General features: G+C 50.5%; 1 non-coding gene across 1 annotated transcript; it reads right to left on the bottom strand.

Annotated features, from left to right (window-relative positions):
* Positions 1-4,695: 4,695 nt before the first annotated feature.
* LOC125594428 lies at positions 4,696-4,851 on the bottom strand. The gene has a single exon (XR_007329855.1). It is a non-coding gene; the product is annotated as a 5.8S ribosomal RNA (ribosomal RNA).
* Positions 4,852-6,411: the final 1,560 nt, after the last annotated feature.

Raw genomic sequence — 6,411 nt, 5'->3', positions numbered from 1 at the left:
CGCTGTGCTATCTGTTAAATTGATTTAGAACCTCAGATTCGAACATGACTTTGTAAATGAAAGACTTAAAAATGAATCAAACAAGCAAAGAAATTGATTAAGTAGCAAACGGGTCCAGTCTTGTCGAGAGGCCGGATTCGGGCGTTACAGGGCACGACGGGGCTCTCACCCTCTCTGGCGCCCCTTTCCAGGGAACTTGGGCCCGGTCCGTCGCTGATGACGCTTCTCCAGACTACAATTTGAATGCCAAAGACGTCCGTCAACACACAAGACGTCCATGTGTATCCGTCAGCACACACAGGACGTCCGTGGCTGTCCGTGTGTGTCCGTGTGTGTCCGTCTGCACACACAGGACGTCCGTGGCTGTCCATTAGTACACATATCAGCACGTTGGTCCTTGGACTCAGCACGCTGGCCCTTCCCTTGGACTGTTTGGGTGATTTTAGCCCACGTAGGCTGTCTGTTCAGTACACACAGGACGTCCGTGGGTGTCTACCACCACACACAGGACGTCTGTGCCTGTCCGTGGGTGTCCGCCACCACACACAGGACGTCCGTTGGTGTCCGCCACCACACACAGGACGTCTGTGGCTGTCCATTAGTACACATATCAGCACGTTGGTCCTTGGACTCAGCACGCTGGCCCTTCCCGTGGACTGTTTGGGGATTTTGGCCCACGTGGGCTGTCTGTTCAGTACACACAGGACGTCCGTGGGTGTCTGCCACCACACACAGGACGTCTGATCCGAGCGGCCCAAGATCAGGACGAGAACATGAAGATGGTTGCTCGGAACGACCTTTACTGAGTATCAAATCGCCAAGGACGGTACGATCTTAGTTCATGGTCGGATCAGCGTACCCGATGATAGGAGTTTAAAGGACGAGATCCTTAGAGATGCTCACAAATCTAGATTCTCGATCCATCCTGGAGTGACCAAGATGTATCATAATCTCAGACAGTACTATCATTGGATACGGATGAAGGTCTATGTGGCCGAATGGGTGGCCAAATGTCCTACTTGTCAAGTCGTTAAAGGCCGAACAACAAGTTTCGAGTGGACTGCTTTAGAGCCTACCTATTCCGGAATGGAAGTGGGATCACATCACGATGGACTTCGTGACAGGATCGACTAACCAAGTCTGCCCACTTCCTGGCCATCAAAAAGACTGATGGAGTCGACCGGATTGTGAGTAAGTACAATGACGAGATTGTGAGGCTACACGGAGTACCCTCAAGTATAGTTTCGGATAGAGATTCGAGGTCCACATCTCACTTCTGGCAAGCTTTTCAAAAAGCTTTTGGAACAAGAGTGAACATGAGTACGGCTTATCATCCCCAAACGGATGGGCAGTCGGAAAGAACTATACGGACGCTGGAGGACACGCTTCGAGCATATGTTCTCGATTGGGGTGATTCCTGGGAACGGCAATTGCCGTTAGTGGAGTTCGCCTACAATAACAGCTTCCACTCAAATATAGGCATGTCGCCATACGAAGCTTTGTATGGACGACCATGCAGGACACCGTTATGCTGGACCCAAGTGGGGGAACGCAGCATGATAGGCCCCGAAATCGTGGAGGAAACCACAGAGAAGATCAAGTCCGTGCGGGACAAGATGAGGGCCGCACAGGACAGACAAAAGCACTATGCTGACAAACGAAGGAAAGAACTGGAGTTTGCAGTGGGTGATATGGTCTATCTCAAAATGATTACCTTTAAAGGTAGAGTGCAAATTTCTGGTAAAAGGAAATTGGATCCAAGATACCTAGGGCCGTTCAGAGTCATAGAACGAGTGGGTAGTGTGGCATACAAGTTGGACTTACCATCTGAGATGGAAGCCTTTCATAATGTATTCCATATCTCCCAACTCCGGAAGTGCTTGACGGATCAGGACATCTTAATACCAGAAATACCATCTGATCTAGGTACGAACCTAACTTTGGAAACAAGGCCGGTTCGGATCGTAGATAGGATGGAAAAAGCAATGAGAAAGAAAACAATCTAGATGGTCAAGGTCATTTGGGATTGTAATGGTCGAGAAGAGACCACTTGGGAGACGAAGGCCAGGATGAAGGCCAAGTTTCCAAATTGGTTCGACCAGTTTGTGTTGGATGAAACACATGACTCGGATTCGAGGACGAATCCATTGCTAGTGGGGGAGACTTGTAACATCCCGGATCCTGAATAGGATCATTGGGAAGGCCATGGTTCGAGGAAACGTACTAGTCTGTCTTAAGACATCAAGGTAAGCGTTCCATTGCCGGATAAGAAGGTTAAGGACGTAAGAAACTTAGACTTAACCTTACACAAGTCGAGAGTCAGCTAGACCGAGCAGGACGGTAGCTGGACGAATGGAACGGGTAGCTCAACCAGCTCAACGGAGTTAGGTTAAGCTACATCCAGCTCGGACACTACAAGGTCAGCTCCACTAGCTGGACTACTAGCTCACTCAGCTGAGGCAGTTGGGGGTCAGCTCATCTCAGCTGGACGGACTGTTCGGGTTTCGGTCTGATGGTCCGGGTCCGGGCCGGTGGCAGGCCATGGGGGTCTGGCCATGAGGTCATGGACCATTGGGGCTTAGGACAAGGCCATGGGCTAAGTCCAGAAGAGTTGGGTAAGGCTTTGGGCCTCTGTCCGACCCAAACCCATGCGGTATTGGCGAAGGGACGCATGCGGCCGAGAGGGTGTAACCCTTGGCCGATTGTGCCCATCCGCTGGCCAGTCATGCCTGTTTGTGAGGAAAGACTTACCCCCTCGTTTTCTATAAATATGGGGTCCTCTCTGTCGATTTCATTTATCCAATCCAGAGTAGAATACTCAGAGAAATCATAGAGAGAGAGAAAGAAAGAGAGAGAGAGTTTCCGGCCAAAGCAAGGCCGATTGTGTGGTTGTTAGGTTTCCGGCGATCTGATCGTTTGTTAAGCAACCTCCGATCAAGTATGGGAGACCGAGAGCAGGAGAAGAGCGTGGAGAACCCTGACCTGGTTCAGAAGGTATGTGGTGGGCTTTGGCCGCACCAGTCCGAACAGACGGTCCTTGTGACCGCACCGCGGCTCTGGATGGTTCATTAGACCCGGCCGCTTCTCCTCTTCTTGTTCATATCCGGTCCATTCTCTTCTTTCTGATTATGCACGAAGGGTTGTGATGGTTCAGTCCAAGGGACACGTTCCTAGACTGGCGGGACATAACCAAACCGCTAACCTAGACGCTGGTCGGTTAGACGGTCAGTTCAAATCGCACCATAGACTGGGTGGTTGGACTAAACGGTTGGGCATGTCCCAAGAGGCACGAGTGGCCAAAGGTCACGAGTTACCAACGGTTGTGAGTTGCCAAAGGGTGTAAGTAACCAAGGGTTACGAACGCCAAGTGGTACGAGCACCAAGTGGTACGAGCACCAAGTGGTACGAGGACCAAGAGGTACCAAAGGCCAAGGGGGTGCGTGTACCAAGCGGTGCCAGTTGAGGCAGGCCGTGTCCGTTCCTTAGGGATCAGACCATGTCTTGTCCGTTGAGACAAGTACACGGTCCGTCCAGGCCAGGGTAAGAGTCGCAAGGTCCGAGTGGCCATTGGCCTGACCGGATTGGGCGTGAGGCTTACTCGGCCGTTGGATCCAGGCCCAAGGCCGGATCAGGTAAGGAAGTCCGTTGGGCCATTGAGCCGGACTTCTTCTAGGCCGGTCGCACCTAGATTCTATCTGGATGGACGGATTGGTCTTCGGGACGATCCGGACTGTTCGTGTGTTCTGTTTATCTATTCTGGGCTGTCTATCTGATTCTAAGTCAAGGGGTGGTTGGTTGAATGACTTAGGATTCGGTAGGCAGGTTCATATCTTTTTATAAGTATATTGTCTGAGGTTTATCAATGTTCTAGGAACCAAGCCCAGCATTGTAAGATCGACCAGTCCTATTCTCGGTTATGATTAATGCTTACCTATTTGTGGTTTCAGGAACTAAGGATGGTTCTGGTCAAGCCAAGGAGCCGTGAAGGCTCGGTCAGTGAGAGGCTGTGTAACGTCTGGTTAGATGATGCTAGGGACGAACTAGTGATTGTCTATGAAACTGTTAAGAAGTTGTGTATTGGATCTCATGTTTCTAAGTAATACAAAGTTTACACATTGTTATTCCGCTGTGCTATCTGTTAAATTGATTTAGAACCTCAGATTCGAACATGACTTTGTAAATGAAAGACTTAAAAATGAATCAAACAAGCAAAGAAATTGATTAAGTAGCAAACGGGTCCAGTCTTGTCGAGAGGCCGGATTCGGGCGTTACAGGGCACGACGGGGCTCTCACCCTCTCTGGCACCCCTTTCCAGGGAACTTGGGCCCGGTCCGTCGCTGATGACGCTTCTCCAGACTACAATTTGAATGCCAAAGACGTCCGATTTTCAAGCTGGGCTCTTCCTGGTTCGCTCGCCGTTACTAAGGGAATCTTTTTTAGTTTCTTTTCCTCCGCTTATTGATATGCTTAAACTCAGCGGGTGATCCCGCCTGACCTGGAGTCGCGTTGAGGATTTTGGGTTATCAAGAGCTTTTGGACCAGAACGTCTGACAATATGACGAGAATTGAATTCACCACCGCATGTCAAGACGCTCCTGGCGTCCTTAGCTTGGATTTTGGCCAACCGCGTGCGTTAACACACGGGAGATCAGCTTTCGTCCCATATCCTCGAGAGGATGGGGGGACGACGATTTGTGACACCCAGGCAGACGTGCCCTCGGCCAGAAGGCTTGGGGCGCAACTTGCATTCAAAGACTCGATGGTTCATGGGATTCTGCAATTCACACCAAGTATCACACTTTTCTACGTTCTTCATCGATGCGAGAGCCAAGAAATCCATTGCCGAGAGTCGTTTTAGACTTTACATTGCAGCACTGCTTCCAAACAAACACCGTCTCCGGGTTGGCGAAAGCAGGCCGTTTAGTTGCATTTTCCTTGACACTTTTCGTGCCGTGGTTTGATGATATCCGGAAGCTATGCGTACGATCCAACCAAAACTGAAGTCTTGGGCATGGATGAACGTATAACCAAGGAATCTGCACGCACAGTAAGAAACCGGCCTACCGAGAGTGATGTTTCATCATTCTCAGGTCGTTCTGTTTCCAGGGTACGACAATGATCCTTCCGCAGGTTCACCTACGAAAACCTTGTTACGACTTCTCCTTCCTCTAAATGATAAGGTTTAGTGGACTTCTCGCGATGTTGCAGACGGCAAACCACCCACGTCGCCGCGATCCGAACACTTCACCAGATCATTCAATCGGTAGGAGCGACGGGCGGTGTGTACAAAGGGAAGGGACATAGTCAACACGAGCTGATTACTCATGCTTACTAGGAATTCCTCGTTGAAGACCAACAATTGCAATGATCTATCCCCATCACGATGAAATTTCAAAGATTACCCGGGCCTATCGGCCAAGGTGTGAACTCGTTGAATACATCAGTGTAGCGCGGGTGCGGCCCAGAACATCTAAGGGCATCAAAGACCTGTTATTGCCTTAAACTTCCTTGGCCAAAATGGCCATACTCCCTCTAAGAAGCCGATCGTGAAGGGATGCCTCCACGTAGCTAGTTAGCAGGCTGAGGTCTCGTTCGTTAACGGAATTATCCAGTCAAATCGCTCCACCAACTAAGAACGGCCATGCACCACCACCCATAGAATCAAGAAAGAGCTCTCAGTCTGTCAATCCATACTATGTCTGGACCTGGTAAGTTTCCCCGTGTTGAGTCAAATTAAGCCGCAGGCTCCACTCCTGGTGGTGCCGTTCCGTCAATTCCTTTAAGTTTCAGCCTTGCGACCATACTCCCCCCGGAACCCAAAAACTTTGATTTCTCATAAGGTGCCAGCGGAGTCCTAAAAGCAACATCCGCTGATCCCTGGTCTGTGTGTGTCCGTGTGTGTCCGTCAACACACATAGGACGTCTGTGGCTGTCCATCAACACACATATCAGCACGCTGGTCCTTGGACTCAGCCCTTGCCGTGGACTGTTCGGGTGATTTTGGCACACGTGGGCTGTCTGTTCAGTACACACAGGACGTCCATGGGTGTCCGTCAACACACACAGTACGTTCATGTGTGTCCGTCAGCACACACAGGACGTCCGTGGCTGTTCGTGTGTGTCTGTGTGTCTCCATCAGCACACACAGGACGTTTGTGGCTGTCCATCAGTACACATATCTGCACGTTGGTCCTTGGACTAAGCACGGTGACCCTTCCCGTGGACTGTTCGGGTGATTTTGGCCCACATGGGCTGTCTGTTCAGTACACACAGGACGTCCGTGGGTTGTCCACCAGCACACACAGGACGTTCATGGTTGTTCGTGTCTATCCGTGTCTGTGTCCATCAGTACACACAGGACGTCCGTGGCTGTCCAATAGTACACATATCAGCACGTTGGTCCTTGGACTC

Source organism: Brassica napus (assembly GCF_020379485.1).
Source record: "Brassica napus cultivar Da-Ae chromosome A8 unlocalized genomic scaffold, Da-Ae chrA08_Random_1, whole genome shotgun sequence".
In the NCBI taxonomy this organism is placed as follows: Eukaryota; Viridiplantae; Streptophyta; class Magnoliopsida; order Brassicales; family Brassicaceae; genus Brassica; species Brassica napus.
This window is presented reverse-complemented; position numbering and strand designations above follow the sequence as displayed.